The sequence below is a fragment of the Acomys russatus genome, chromosome 6, assembly GCF_903995435.1.
Source record: "Acomys russatus chromosome 6, mAcoRus1.1, whole genome shotgun sequence".
Classification (NCBI taxonomy): domain Eukaryota; kingdom Metazoa; phylum Chordata; class Mammalia; order Rodentia; family Muridae; genus Acomys; species Acomys russatus.
In genome coordinates, this window is record NC_067142.1 from 18,770,519 (window position 1) to 18,784,569 (window position 14,051).

Sequence of the window (14,051 nt, forward strand, 5' to 3'; positions counted from 1 at the left end):
ATAGACCACGAGCCTGATTGACTTGAACCCCATCCTAGGGACCCACATGGTATGAGGAGAGAACCAATTCCTGCAAGTTGTCCTCTGATCTCAACAACGCCTCATGGTACATGGGTACATACATACACACCATGCATACATATATACATAGTAAGAATTTTTTTTTGGTTTGGTTTTGGTTTTTGGTTTTTCAAGACAGGGTTTCTCGGCTTCCTCAAGACCCAGCTATTCCACTCCTTGAAATATACCCAGAAGATGCTCCAGCACACAACAAGGACATATGGTCAACCATGTTCATAGCGGCCTTATTCATCATAGCCAGAACATGGAAACAGCCTAAGTGTCCCTCAATAGAAGAATGGATAATGAAACTGTGGTACATTTACACTATGGAATACTACTCAGCTATTAAAAACAAGGAATTCCTGAAATTTGTGGACAAATGGATTGAACTAGAACGGATCATGAATGAGTTAACCCAGAAACAGAAAGTCTCAAATGATATATAATCACTTATAACCGGACACTAGCCCAAGGGGCATGTCCCATGAAATCTTCACCTACCAGGAAAGTGGGATAGATGTGAGGACATCCTATTGGGACTCTAGGTGAGAGAAGTATGGGAGAATGGGGAAATAGAAGGATCTAGAGGGCCCTAGAAACCTACAAGAAGAACATTATGACAGGCAGATCTGGGCCCAGGGGTTCTGCTTAAACTATAGCACCAGCCAAGGACAATACTTGCAGTAAACATCGAACCCCGACCCAGATCTAGCCAATGGACAGGACATTCTCCACAGTTGAGTGAAGAGTGGGGACCAACTTTCACATGAATTCTGGTGCCCCATATTTGACCATGTCCCCTTGATGCGGAGGCCCGGTGGCACTCAGAGGAAGGATAGCAGGCTACCAAGAAGAGACTTGATACCCTAGGATCATATACAGGGGGAGGAGGTCTCCCTCAGTCACAGTCATAGGGGAGGGGAGTAGGGTGAAAGCGGGAGGGAGGGAGGAATGGGAGGATACAAGGGATAAGATAACAATTGAGATGTAATATGAATGAATTAATAAAAAAAAAATACAGGGTTTCTCCATGTCGCCTTGGCTATTCTGGACTCACTTTGTAGACCAGGCTGGCCTGGAAATCACAGCAATCTGCCTGCCTCTGCCTCCCAAATGCTGAGATTAAAGGCATACACCACCACACCCGGCACAATTTTTTTTAAAAAGGAGACACAGGCAAAAGCCCAGACTCTGTGCTAACCCAAGATTTGCTTTCCCTACCAGTGAGATCCCAGGGACAACCCACAGCACACCTGCCAGCCTGCAGCCAGGGACACAGACCCATCGAGTGTCTCTGAGTACAACAGTTTGGGGAATCCCTACTGATAAATGTCCCCACATAATAACCTTGCACAGTCACCCTCACTACCTCTAGCTTTCCCACCATAGCCCAGCCTCCCGCTAGACTTGGAGAAGCCTGGGATTTCAGCTGCCAGGCACTAAAGCAGGCCAGCAAGGTGAGCCTATGGTGCTGAAGTTTAATCAGCACCAGGCACCTAACAGATGTTCCAGTGTCAGCTGATTGGCTGATGGATTACACAAGGAACTCCTTTTGATGGCATGGGCCAAACCATTCCAAATGCAGGGGACAGGAAAGACACTCGGTGCTTCCGGGTGAGGATGAAGCACATAAGAAACACCGCTGCCTGCTGTCACACTCCACACGAGGGACCCCCTAGACACCTACCTCAGCAGCAGCATCTTGGATCCAGCAGGGACACCCATGGCAGGCTTTGCTGGTGACCGTCACCCACCCAGGGTTCCCCATGAGCAGCACTTCAGCGGGGTGACATTTAGGTTAGACAGCCTCTTGTCACAGTCTCTATCCACTTGTTATTATCAACCCAATCAGCTATGCCAGAATGCCTCCTGACCTTGTCAGACAGCCCTGGCCTGCCCTTGCTTACAGCAGACACTGGCTGCTCCCAGGGAAACCCTTAGCAACTACGAATAAGACAGGGTCTTGGGTCCATGAATGTCCTAAATACAACACACAGGTGAGAACTTAAGAGAAATGTCTAGCAGACCCGGCTCCAGCCTTCCCACTGTTGGCTTTGAGTGGACCATTGAGGCTTTGTCTCCCTCGGATGTTTAATTCACACCATATAGATAAGTGGCGTAGGTGAGGGGTGGGTGGGTAGAGGGAGGATGGGTGGGTGGAGGGAGGATGGGTGGGTGGAGAGACATGTATAGCAGCCTCTCTCTGGCCTTTATGTTGTTGCATTAAGGCAGGGTCTCATGTAGCCCAGGCTGGCTTCAAACTCCCTTTGGAGAAAAGGATGACCTTTAAATTCTTATTCCCCTGCCTCCAACTCTGCCTCCTTCACAAATCTCCCCTTGGGGGCCTGAGCGGAGCACAACACCTCCATAAATGCAGTCAGGTAAGAATCCTGCTCTGATGGTCACTCTCCAACCAAGGACAAGGACTGGCCCATACATCACAAATTCAGCTTATCAAATAGTTTCTTCTTGGGCTGGGGAGGTAACTCAGGCAGTCAAGTGCTCACTTTTATGATCACTTTTATGAGCATAAAGACCTGAATTCCATCTCCAGATCCCACGGAAATATCCACAGAGCCAGAAAGGTGGCTCAGATAAAGGCCCTTACTGCTAAACCCGTCAAATTGAGCTTGATTCCTGAGACTCTTCAATAGTTGAAGGAGAGAACTGAGCCCCCCCCCCCCCCACACACACACACACAAGTTGTCTTTTGACCTCCACATCCATGTGGTGGTAATCATGGCACCCCCAAACAGACACACACAAAATAAAAAGATAATGTAATTAATGCAAAATCTAAAGCCAGGTATGTCGGTACAAGCTTATAACCCCAGTGCTGAGGAAATGAGACAGGCAGGTTCTTGAGATTTGCTGGCCAGGCAGGCTAGCATACTTGAAAAGCTGCTGGTAGTGAGGAACCCTTGTCTAAAACAAAACAAAACAAAAACAAAGTTGGGCAGTGTCTGTAAGTAGCAGCTGAGACTAAGCACAGAACTTCACAACAACCTACACATGTACATGCACCCACAAATATAGGAATGCACATATGTGCACACACACACCATGATTCATTCTGGAATGTATTACTCATGTGCACTTGTAATACTGAACGGACTACAGTGCCCGATGGTATGTATCAGAGCACCAAAGGCTAATCCACATGGGCAGAACCTCATGTATTTAAAAGCCTGTGATGGTTTAACTGTTATGTATGTTTGACATAACATACAATCACTTGGAGAGACAGTCTTAATTGAGGACTTAAGTAGATCGGGTTAGCCTGTGGTCACATCTGTTGGGGATTGATTGTTTTAATTGTTACTTGATATAAGAGGGTGAAGTCCACTGTGGGTGGTACCATTCCCTAGGTAGGGACTCCTTAACTGTGTAAGAGATGAGTGAGCAAGCAAGCTACATCTAAGCACTCATTTCTCTCAGCTCCAGACTCTGGATGTGATGTGACAAGCTGTTTCAAGTTCCTCACACCTTGACTTCCCTACAGAAACAGGCTGTAACTTGGGATTATAATATAAAATAGATAGACCTCTTCTCTCCTAGGTTGCCCTTTGTCAGAATATTTACTGCAGCAACAGAAATGAAATTATGAGACAGCCCCCATCTCCACAGCCATCAGGACTGCAGTGACTGACAAGGCCACCATTCCAAAAATCCTAACCCTCAGATGGACTGTGCTGAGCACCAGACTGATCATACTGTCTTGTCTCTATGCCCTGAGAGAAACCCTACCCTGGAGATCACTTCTCTGTGCTATTTTGGTCCTGAAACCACTTCATTTTTTCACTTAATCTACTTGATGATGACACCTAGTCCAGCAACAGTGGACAGACAGGTAAGTCTTCCAATCTGCTGATAGTGCATTCCTGGGCTGACTGGAACCTAAGGGTGATAGATAGATAGATAGATAGACAGATAAATAGATAGATGGATGGATAGACAGATAAATAGATAGATGGATGGATAGATAGATCATACACACATACATACAAACGACATCATTGTCTAAAGGTGGCACTAACCAGGAATATAACCCCAGTGGAACACTCAGTAAGTTCCTTCCATAGCACGGCATAAATCAGGCAAGGCAGGACACACCTGTAATCTCAGACTTGGAAGGTAGTGCTGGGGCCTCAGAAAAGTTCAAGGTCAGCTTAGCTATGTACTCAGTTTGAGGACAGCCTGAAACACACGAGACCCTGTCTTTAAGAAAAAAGAAAGAAAGAAAAAAGAAAAAGTTGATCTCCCACCAGCCACCTTGATAAAGGCACCATTGTGGCAAACTTTGCTTGTAGTAGGTTTTCCCTGGGGCCTGAGAACCAGCATAGTTTATGGGCTTCCCACCTGAACCTCCTCTGAGTGTCCCAGGAGCTCCCACTTGGAGACTATTCATGAAGCTTAGCCTTAGATCTGCTGCTACGCACTCATTTTGAGGGGTGTGTGTCTATGTGTGTTATGTGTACAAGTTCAAGTAAGTGTGCATGAACATGTATGTGGAAGGCCAAAGGGCAATGGCAGAGGACTTCCTTTGTGTGTGTGCAAATACATGTGGGAACGCAGAATGCAGACATCAGAGGACAACTTTCAGCAGTGAGTTCCTTCTTCTACCATGTGGGTCCCCTGGATCATCAAAAGTGGCAATGGGCACTTTTACCCACTGAGCCATCTCTTTCACCTTACTTTTTAAGACAAGGAGCGCATCAACTTGGCTAGGCTGGCTGGCCAATATGCTCCAAGTTCAACTCAGATCCATTAGTCTCTGTGTCCTGCCACCCCCCCCCCAGAGCTGCCAAGCCTGGCTTTTCTGTGGGTACTGGGGTTCCCACAGATACTGTGCACGTTTGAAGATACTTTACCACCTCAGCCATGTGCCCAGCTCCACTTCTATCTCTTGTATATCCTAAGACCAGAAAACAATCCAACTCGCAGAGAGCTGGCACTTACAGCTTTACTGATATAAACGGATTTCCGCATAAATATCCATATCACCCATCTCTCCTCACATTTACCAGTACAAAGAGCCCTGGAGCAGACTATATTGCAAGTGTAACCTACTATATTATGTCTATTACCCACTTCATCTTCCCGAGACAAACACATCCCGTTCCACTTCCTCCCCTCCCGTCCTGCTCCACTCCTGATCTGCATACCTAAGAGGCCTTGGCTGATTTGCTGACTTCCTCTCTTCGCTGCAAACCGAGCCCCTGAACCCCACCAGAGCTGTACCCTCACCTTGATCTCTCCGAGACAGCGAGGGACAGCCCTAAATATTCTGTCCCTGCCTGGACACACACACACCATGCATCACAAAGGCGCAGCCCAGGGCTGTCTGTGGAGATGTCTGAGTGATGGGCCTTCAACCTGTCATTGCATGGCTGCGACCTCAATTTTTTTTTTTTAAGTCAAAATGCTGTCTTCATCTTTAAAGATCCGAGACATATTTATGTGTCAGCCCTTCCTAAACTGCCTTCAGCTTTCAGGGGGAGTCTGAAAGGGACATCACTGACCAAGTGGCCATCAGTGTACTCATGAGCATTTCACTCCTTTGACCAGTCACTGTACCTTAGTGCAGTGGTTCTCAACCTTTTGGGGGTCAAGTGACTCTTTCACGGGAGGGCGGTCACATATCAGATACTCTGCATATCAGCTATTTACATTACAACTTATAATAGTAGCAAATTTAGTTAGGAAGTAGCAACACAAATACTTTTATGGTTGAGGGGTTGCGGGACTGTATTAAAAGGTCACAACACTCGGAAGGCTGGGAACTACTGGCCTAGACATACACTGAATTCTGAAGCCGCCTAGCAAGAGGGACCAATGAGGGGAAGGCAGAGGCAGGCCCCACAGTCTCCCCATCACCACCCTGCCTCCTCTGATCCCTGTATGTGAGGTTGCCCAGGGAGCAGGGGATGCTGGCTGCTAGGGAGAACAGGCTGCAACTGCTGACACCTCCCCCCTTCACGATATGATGGCTCCCACTGATAATCAGCAAGATCTGCAATCACCCAACAGACACGCCTCTGGCCTGTGTCAGTGAGACATTTCTAGACTAGGTTAACTGAAGTAGGAAAGCCCACCCTAAATGGGGGAGACACCATCTCATGGGGCAAAGTCCTAGAATGCAGGGGAAAAAAAAAAAAAAAAAAAAAAAGAGGTCTCAGGCTAAGTCCCAGCACTTGCTCTCTGCTTCCTAACTGTGGATGCCTCATGCTGAGCTCCCTCACACTCCTGGTCACCATCATTTCTCTGGCTTGATGGACTGCATCCCCGGGAACTGTAGACCAAAATAAACCCTCCCCACTTCCGCCCACCCAGCCGCCTACCTGCCTGCCTGCCTGCCTTCCTTCCTTCCTGCCTTCCTTCCTTCCTTCCTGCCTGCCTGCCTGCTTGCCTTCAGGTGCTTCTGAGAAGTATTTGATAGGTGCAATGAAGAAAGTAATATACACAGAGCTTGCTCGTGGTCGCCAAGCAGTAGCGTGGCTTGCTCTTTCTCTTTCTAAGGGTAATACAAAACCTTTCCATCTACCTCTCTTTCTCTCTGCCTCCACTTGTCCCAAAGGAAAACTCCCTACGTAAGAAAGGAAATCTTATGAATTAATGCCTGGGTGGCCCTCAGGGTGGAGTATCCACACCATCATCAGCTATAACCAAATAGTTGATGATCAACTCTTCAGATTGAAGTGAGAGGCCCACAGAGGCATCAGGGCTCACACCACAGCCCTGTTCCCTCTGCCCAGCACCAGCACAGTCACACTCCGTCCCCACACTTCAAATTACACCAGTGTACTTCTGCATCTGGGTCTGTCTCCAGCTCCTCAGGCCAATGCTTGGTCAATTGCACATTCTTAAAGGAAAGTAACAAATTAAGCCCCTCTTCTCAGTCCTCATCTCTGCCTCCACTGAAAACAGTTGCATACTAATCTCCCCATCTCGGGTTTAAAAATATGGACATTTTTTTAAAACTCCCAACATAATGAATAAGCCTAAATATTAGAAGTTGAAATTATTAAGTAAATCATTCCACCTGCAAAGTTTCGATTTGCATACCATTAATTCATGATGCCATCTAAAACAAACTCATCACAGACTGTATAGTAGAAACTGATTTATGTAAGAATTGGAAAAAAAACCTGAGCTTAAATTTATGCTAACATGAAGTACACCTCCTTCTCTCTACCATTTCTCTCTCTCTCTCTCTCTCTCTCTCTCTCTCTCTCTCTCTCTCTCTCTCTCTGTGTGTGTGTGTGTGTGTGTGTGTGTGTGTGTGTGTGTAAATCATCCAAGCAACTGCAATCTAGCAAGAAGGGAAAGGATCTCAGGAAAGGACTGGCACGTAGGAAGATGAATTATGCAGCTGCCTCCTGTGTGTGGTGGGCTCGAGGCAGGCTCAGCCACACACACACACACACACACACACACACACACACTCCTGTTATTAATGTCAAGTATGCCAAAGATACGCTGGAAAATCATTACCATTCATCGCCACTAACCGCCATTAAATTTCAATCAATTCAACTTAGCACAAGTGTACTTGAGCGGCCCTTACAGTTTCTTATAAATGAGGCTCCAAAGTCGGCCTGACTTATTTCATTGTCCAAGGCACAAAGACAGGGCGCTAAGCAGGGGCTGAAAGGGGCCTATGCAGGGGACCCCGCACGATGCTCTTTTAAACATCTGTCCTAAGTGTTCAAAGATCTTCTGAGAGGTCAGGACGAAGGGGCATGGCCCCCAGAGAAGCACCTCTTCCTCCCCAGCTTTGGGGCCTTGCGAGCTACAGACTGCAGACGTCTTAAGGAAAGTTTCAAACACCACCAAAGTTTGGCGACCAGGTCTCTCTCTCATCAAATGCTCTGGTTCTCTAAACTTGAGCATCTGCTGGAGGCATGGGGAAAGGAGACCCAGGGGCAGGTGGGTTGGGGACACGGTGCGGGAAGCCCCGGGCTCAGGTGGGCACTGCGCCCCAGGCGGGCGCCACAACTTGGCCCTCTGGCCTTCTTCCTACCCGGCGGTGAGCAGGGTCTCGGGCGGCTCCCGCCACCCGCCGCAACAATGTGGCCATTGTTCGCGCGCCGCTGAGCGGGCGGGCGGGCGCGCAGGTGGGAGGCCGCCGGCGCTCGGGCACGGAATGTTCCCCGGACGGGGCGCGCTCGGCGCCGCCCGGACACGCGGCCTGCGCGGCCCCACCGGGACGGCGGAGCCTCGGAGGGGCGGGGCGGGATGGGGAGGGGAAGGGGGGGTCGGGCGGGGGTGGGGCGGAGGAGGGAGAGACAAAGAAGAGCAAGAGAGAGAGGAAAGAAGGAAAGAAGGAAGAGAGTAAGGAGAAAGAACTGAGAAGAGAAGGCAGAAGAAGAAAGTGGAGGCCGGAGAAGAAAAGGAAAGATGGGGAAAAGAAAGGAGAGAGGAAGTTAAGGGAGGTGAGAAAGGGGGGAAGGGAAGGAATAAACGAAGGGAGAAGAGATTGAAGGTGGGGGGAGAAAAAATAGGGGAAGACATACAACAGCCCAGAGGTATGAGAGCCCAGTAAGATCAGGAAAGAGCAAGAGTTCACTCTCTTAGAGGCAAAGGGCTCCAAACCCCGCCAAGTCAGCAGCCTTAATCACACCCGGGCTTTGCTTAATTACAGGGCGAAAGCCAGGTCTAGAGGTAGGGAGATACTTAACTGCATCCCAGGGAAGGCTGAGAGGGCAGGGACAGGCTGTGAGATTGTCTCTTCTCCACCCATGCCAAGCCCTCAGAGCCTGGATCCTGGAGGAAAATTCTGGGGGCTGCAGCAAGACTGGCCACCAGTCTCTGAGAGCAGCGTTTCCTGTTCCTTTGGGTGGGAATCCAGTCTGTAGCAAGGCCACCCTCAGGCCTTCCTGAGTTCCCTCCCTGAAGGGCTGGGACCCTCTGTGCCCAAAGAGGTGATTCAATCCCAGCACCCTGCTAATGAATAAAAAAAAAAAGTTCTTTATTTCATTTGCTGGCTTTTAGTTCATTAAATTTTCCACAGATTTGCAGAGAAGAAAGCAGTCAATAAACGTGGACAAAAGTGGCCGCATCAAAAAGGGCAGAGAATGGAGAAAAGGCAAGATAAAAGTGCTATCTGATCCCAGATTCTCGGGCAGAGGACGGAGCAGGGGCTGCTGGAAGCAACTCAATGGGCCACCACCCTTCTCAGCCTGCCTCCCATTAGTACGGACTCCCCATTCAAAACAATAGCAAAAGCACTAAAAGTGGTTTTCTTATGCTAATGGTGAAACCCAGCACTCAGTTAAAACTCACTTCCCAGAAACCTGCCTTTTAAAAATCACACATGTGAAACACACACCCAAAAATCCCACATTAACTCTATTTAAACTCAAGTCTCAGAAGAAAAAAAATTTTTTTCCTTTAATGTGTACTGTCTGGTCACATCTTAAGAGAGTTATTTCCCAGCACATGTATGTTATTTAAGAAGCCAAAGGAAAAAGCTAAGCAGAAACAGTAGGACTTTTTTAGTTGTTGGAAGAATCCAGGACAGCAAACCACATGAAGAGAGTGTACACATCTCCCCCGGGCTTTCCCAAGATTTTAAAAAGTGACACTTGTCACCCTCATAAATCTTAAAAACAATGACCAAAGATTTCGTTTTCTAAGTCCTTTATATTTTCCACAAGCCCTCGGATTTGAAAAAAAAAATGATTAGTACTGAATGTTGCGGTGTGTTTATTCGAAAGCCAGAAAAGCATAGAGAAGGTGGCCTTCCTACGCTAAGTCCTGTCGGTCAGATGCCTGCAGTGCCACCCCACACCTATTAGCAAACAATTTCAGGGTGCTTATTCCCTCCTCCCTAAGTCTTTAAAAGTGAGAGCAAGTTGTGCACTAACTCTCTGGGCTGCCTGGCTGTCATCCAATCACCAGTTCTGCCTTTCTGGATGTTCTAGAAGCTGAGGGCAGTCTTTCTCTAGTTGGCATTCTTCACGTGTCCGAAGCTTAGTGGAAAAAAGAAAAGAGGGAGCTGCTTCCCTGAGGTTCCTTTTCAAAGAGCCCCGGCCCAGCAGCAGCAGCAGCAGCAGCTGTCCACAGTAAGGGCCACCTGGCCTTGTAGCCCCTGATGGACCAGTTAACAGGCACTGTACAGGTAGATTTCCCACCCCACCCCACTCCACCCCCCTCCCCAGCCTAAAGATGCAGGGCAGGTGGCTCCTCCTTGTTCCTTGCGGTTTGCACCAGAAAAGGCCAGCTGCACCCACAAGGCTTTAGGACTCTGTTTTTTTGGGGCTTTAACAAGCCAGCTGGGTGTGAGGGGTCACAAGCAGCTTTCACAGTGCACACAACAAACTCATGGTCTCATTTAAAGGGAATTGCTAGTGTCTGGGCACTGAAGTTTTCCGGGAGGGGAAAGCTGATGGAAGGAGGGTACTTAGTGTAGGCAAATATCCAATTTTGATTGCCTGCTTGCAGACTGTCCCGGATTCACTAATCCAGCCCCAGGGGCTGCACTGTGTACAGGGCTCTTGTAGGAGTACAAAAAAGGGTGAAGTAGTTGTGTGTTTTACAGTCGGCCGTGCAAATAAGCCAGCTACAGGACGCAGCCCCTGAGACACCCCCCAGCTACAGGACGCAGCCCCTGAGACACCCCCCAGCTACAGGACGCAGCCCCTGAGACACCCCCCAGCTGCAGGACGCAGCCCCTGAGACACCCCCCAACTACAGGATGCAGCCCCTGAGACACCCCCCAGCTACAGGATGCAGCCCCTGAGACACCCCCCAGCTACAGGACGCAGCCCCTGAGACACCCCCCAGCTACAGGACGCAGCCCCTGAGACACCCCCCAGCTACAGGACGCAGCCCCTGAGACACTCCCCCAACAGCAGCTAGGAAACGAGCCTGTGACCGGCAAACCCATGGCCCCCCCTCCTAGGATCCAAAGCACATCCTTTCTCAGTGCTCCCTGTCCTTCCAGGCCTGGAACATTCTGAGAAGTGGAGCACTATGGTCCACTCCAGATGCACTTCAGGTTGGTCCTCCTTCCAAGGCCTGGTTTGAATTTGGGAGGAAACCTTGGCGAGTCTGAATTCTGTGTGTATTCCCACCACATCAGTCCTCACCTAAGCACAGAAACAGATTTTATCAATCCCAGTCTCCTCTAATGCATGGAGGAGTCCCACCCTGGGTTGGGAGGGGTTTGCTCCCTGTCAGCCTCACTACCAGACACAGGATCCAGGCAAGACTCCCTTCCTACACGGGATCTTCTTCTGTGTTACTCTAAGACCCCTAGAATCAGTAAATACCTCATGACATTTGGGGGCATCCTAAATCTTCCTAAATATGATTAAAATGTTGAACACCATCAGATGAGCTTTCCATAAGGCAGGCAGCTGTATCTGGAAGAGGCCATTTCCCACTCTTGGAAGTCTCTAGAGTGAGGCATCAAGTTCGAGAAAGCGAAAGCAAGAAGTGATGCCTTTAGCAGGAGAGGGTCCTCAAGGTTTAGATTAGACTTTCTGGGATTAGCACTCCAGGATAGAACAGAAGCTGGGAGGCAGCAAGAGCCTCAAAACTCAAAGTAAACAAACATCCAGAATGTTCTTCCCATGGTGGGAACACCAGTCCAGGTAGGAACACAGTGTATTCCTCCACCCAGCTTCCAGGCCGACTGAACTCCCGAAGGGACTGCTCACAGGCCAGGCAGGGTTAGTCTCCAGACACAGGGAAGCCTACTCAACAGGGTAAACCGCAGCCAAGGTGAGGAAATGGGCGGGGAGGGGGCTCCAAAGAGAGGTGGCAAGAACAAACAGATAGCATCAGGGAGACTTGTGACAAGCCCGCCCATTCCACCCGCTATCCCCCCACCATGCTGTATATTTTGGATTTCACAGTTTATTTACTTTACGTTTTTGGCACCGAGCCCCCGGAGCATGCCAATACAATATTTGTTTAAACACTATTTTATGCCGTTTGCGAGGGAAACGTTTACTTTCAAATTCTCCAACATCCCCCAGAGCCTCGTCTGCAAACAGCATATGAGCGTTTTACAACTGTTCCCTTTATCTAAAGCTGTGGGGATTAAACCTTCACGCGCCCAGGGAGGGCGGAGGGGCAAGGGGCCCTGGACACCGTGCGGCCGCTGAACTGCAAGATGAACGATGCCGCCGCAACCGGGGAACAGAGGGGTATAGAACGCACCCCCTCCCAGCCTCGGAAGGACCAGACTACCAAGAGAGCTCTTTCCTACCCCTGCTTCAACTAGGATTAGTTCTTGGAACTACGGGAAGTTACACAAAACAAGAGAGCCTGGAAGGAAAGGCGCCCTGGGGGATCCCCACAACCTCAGTGCGCCTCTGTGGCCAGGTTACCCGAGGTGAGGCGCAGGGGCTCCATCCTCAGTTTCCTCAAGCTCTATAACTCGGGTTTCCTAGGAAATGAGAGCAATTACTGCCCGGTTGAAAAGATGCCGAGTTGGGTGGACTTCCAGCTCCGGCGCGGCGGGAGCCTCTCGAACTCACTCAAGCACACGGTCCCTTCCCCCTATCCCGGGGAAGGAAAAAAAAAACCGCTCCCCTCTCTCTAAACCCTTAATAGGATTGGCGCCCAACTCTGTCCGCGCCGCTCCTCATCCATCACACACAGATCAAGTTGCAGTAGTGGATTTTTCAAATTCCTCAGCAAATATACTTGTTGAGAGATTGCTTTGGGGGGTGCTAAGTGGGGGGCTAAGATGAAAGTGAGAAGTAGGGGGAACCGATCCCTCGGCAAAGGATTACGCGTGGATCCATTCGGGAAGTCAAGGGGATCTGGGGACCTAGAGTAAGAGAGGAAAGTAAGGAAGCCAGAATGGAGGCCCAGAGACAGGCGGGGGCAGGGGCAACAAGGTTCAATGAGGAGGGAAGGAAGAGAGGAAGAAAGAAAAGACTAGGCTCCAGGACCCGGACTCGTAGCACCGAGAACTGGAGTTGCAAGTTCCCAAGTGGCCGGCGGCGGCTGGAGCACACAGCACAGTCCGGCCGGCGCGCTCCTAGCTGCCCATCTAAGGGAGCTTCGGCGCATCCCAGCCCCCACGTCGTCTCAAACAGTTCCCGGCTCCGTGCGGAGCTACCCGCCTGAGAACAGCCTACCCGCGCAGCCCCAAAACAAGAGGCACTTCCCCTCAAGTGGAGCCCCAAGATCCTCCTTAAGCCCTGCCGCAGCTGGACCAGAGCAACAATCAAGGCTGCCCTCTCTGGCACCCCTAAAATCAGTGTCACGATCTCGATTCCGGTAACCGGCCGAGAGACATTCCAAAGACCGTACAGCATCCCAAATGAGGCTGGTCAGGCTAGGAAGTGCTTCACCACCTCGAGCAAAGGGGTAAAAAAAGAAGAAAAAGAAGAAGAAGAAGAGAAAAAAAAAAAAAAGAGGGTAGAGGGGAAGGCCAATGCAACTTTACCGAGGAGACAAAAGTTTGCCTCTAGCACGCAGGTGGCCTCTAGGGCTCCGGGCAGTGGTTGCAGGGCCCCATCCCAACTTGGCTGGCGTGGGGCTGCCGAGTGCAGGGGCTCGGGCCGGCGGGGCGGGGCTGGCCAGGCAGAGGAGGGGACCGAGGCAGTCCCTAAGGACACCCCTCCAGCAGCTCCGGGCGGCTGCAATGCCACGCAAGGCCCGCGCTCCTTCCCCTGGCTCCTCCTTGCCTTCCTCCGCGTCCTCTGTAGCCGCTGCCGCCTCCCGCGCCTCCTCGAAGTCTCATTGATGAGAGGAGTTTGAAAAAAAGTCCGCGGAGCGGTGCTGCCTCGGCTGGCGAACGCCGGCACTCCTGCAATCCATCAGCTTCTCGAGGATGACGCAGCGCCCCCGCGCGCTCAGCTTGGGCACACCCCGGTCCACGCGTCTCTAGCTTGCCCGCCTCCGCCGAGTGCACCCCGCCCCTGGGGATGGGGGGCGTGGGGAGCAGACACCATCCTGGAGGAAGATAGCTCAAGGCGATCACAGAATCTCCTCCATTTCAGTTCCGAGTAAGGAAAGCACCC

At 50.3% G+C, this 14,051-nt stretch overlaps 1 protein-coding gene across 1 annotated transcript in view; it reads right to left on the reverse strand.

Annotated features, from left to right (window-relative positions):
• Gli2 (GLI family zinc finger 2) overlaps nucleotides 1–13,625 on the reverse strand; it is a 227,555-nt gene extending 213,930 nt beyond the window's left edge. Inside the window, 1 exon segment of the mRNA XM_051147255.1 lies at nucleotides 13,475–13,625. The gene's annotated coding sequence lies outside the window, so the exon portion shown is untranslated.
• Between the last annotated feature and the right edge of the window lie 426 nt (nucleotides 13,626–14,051).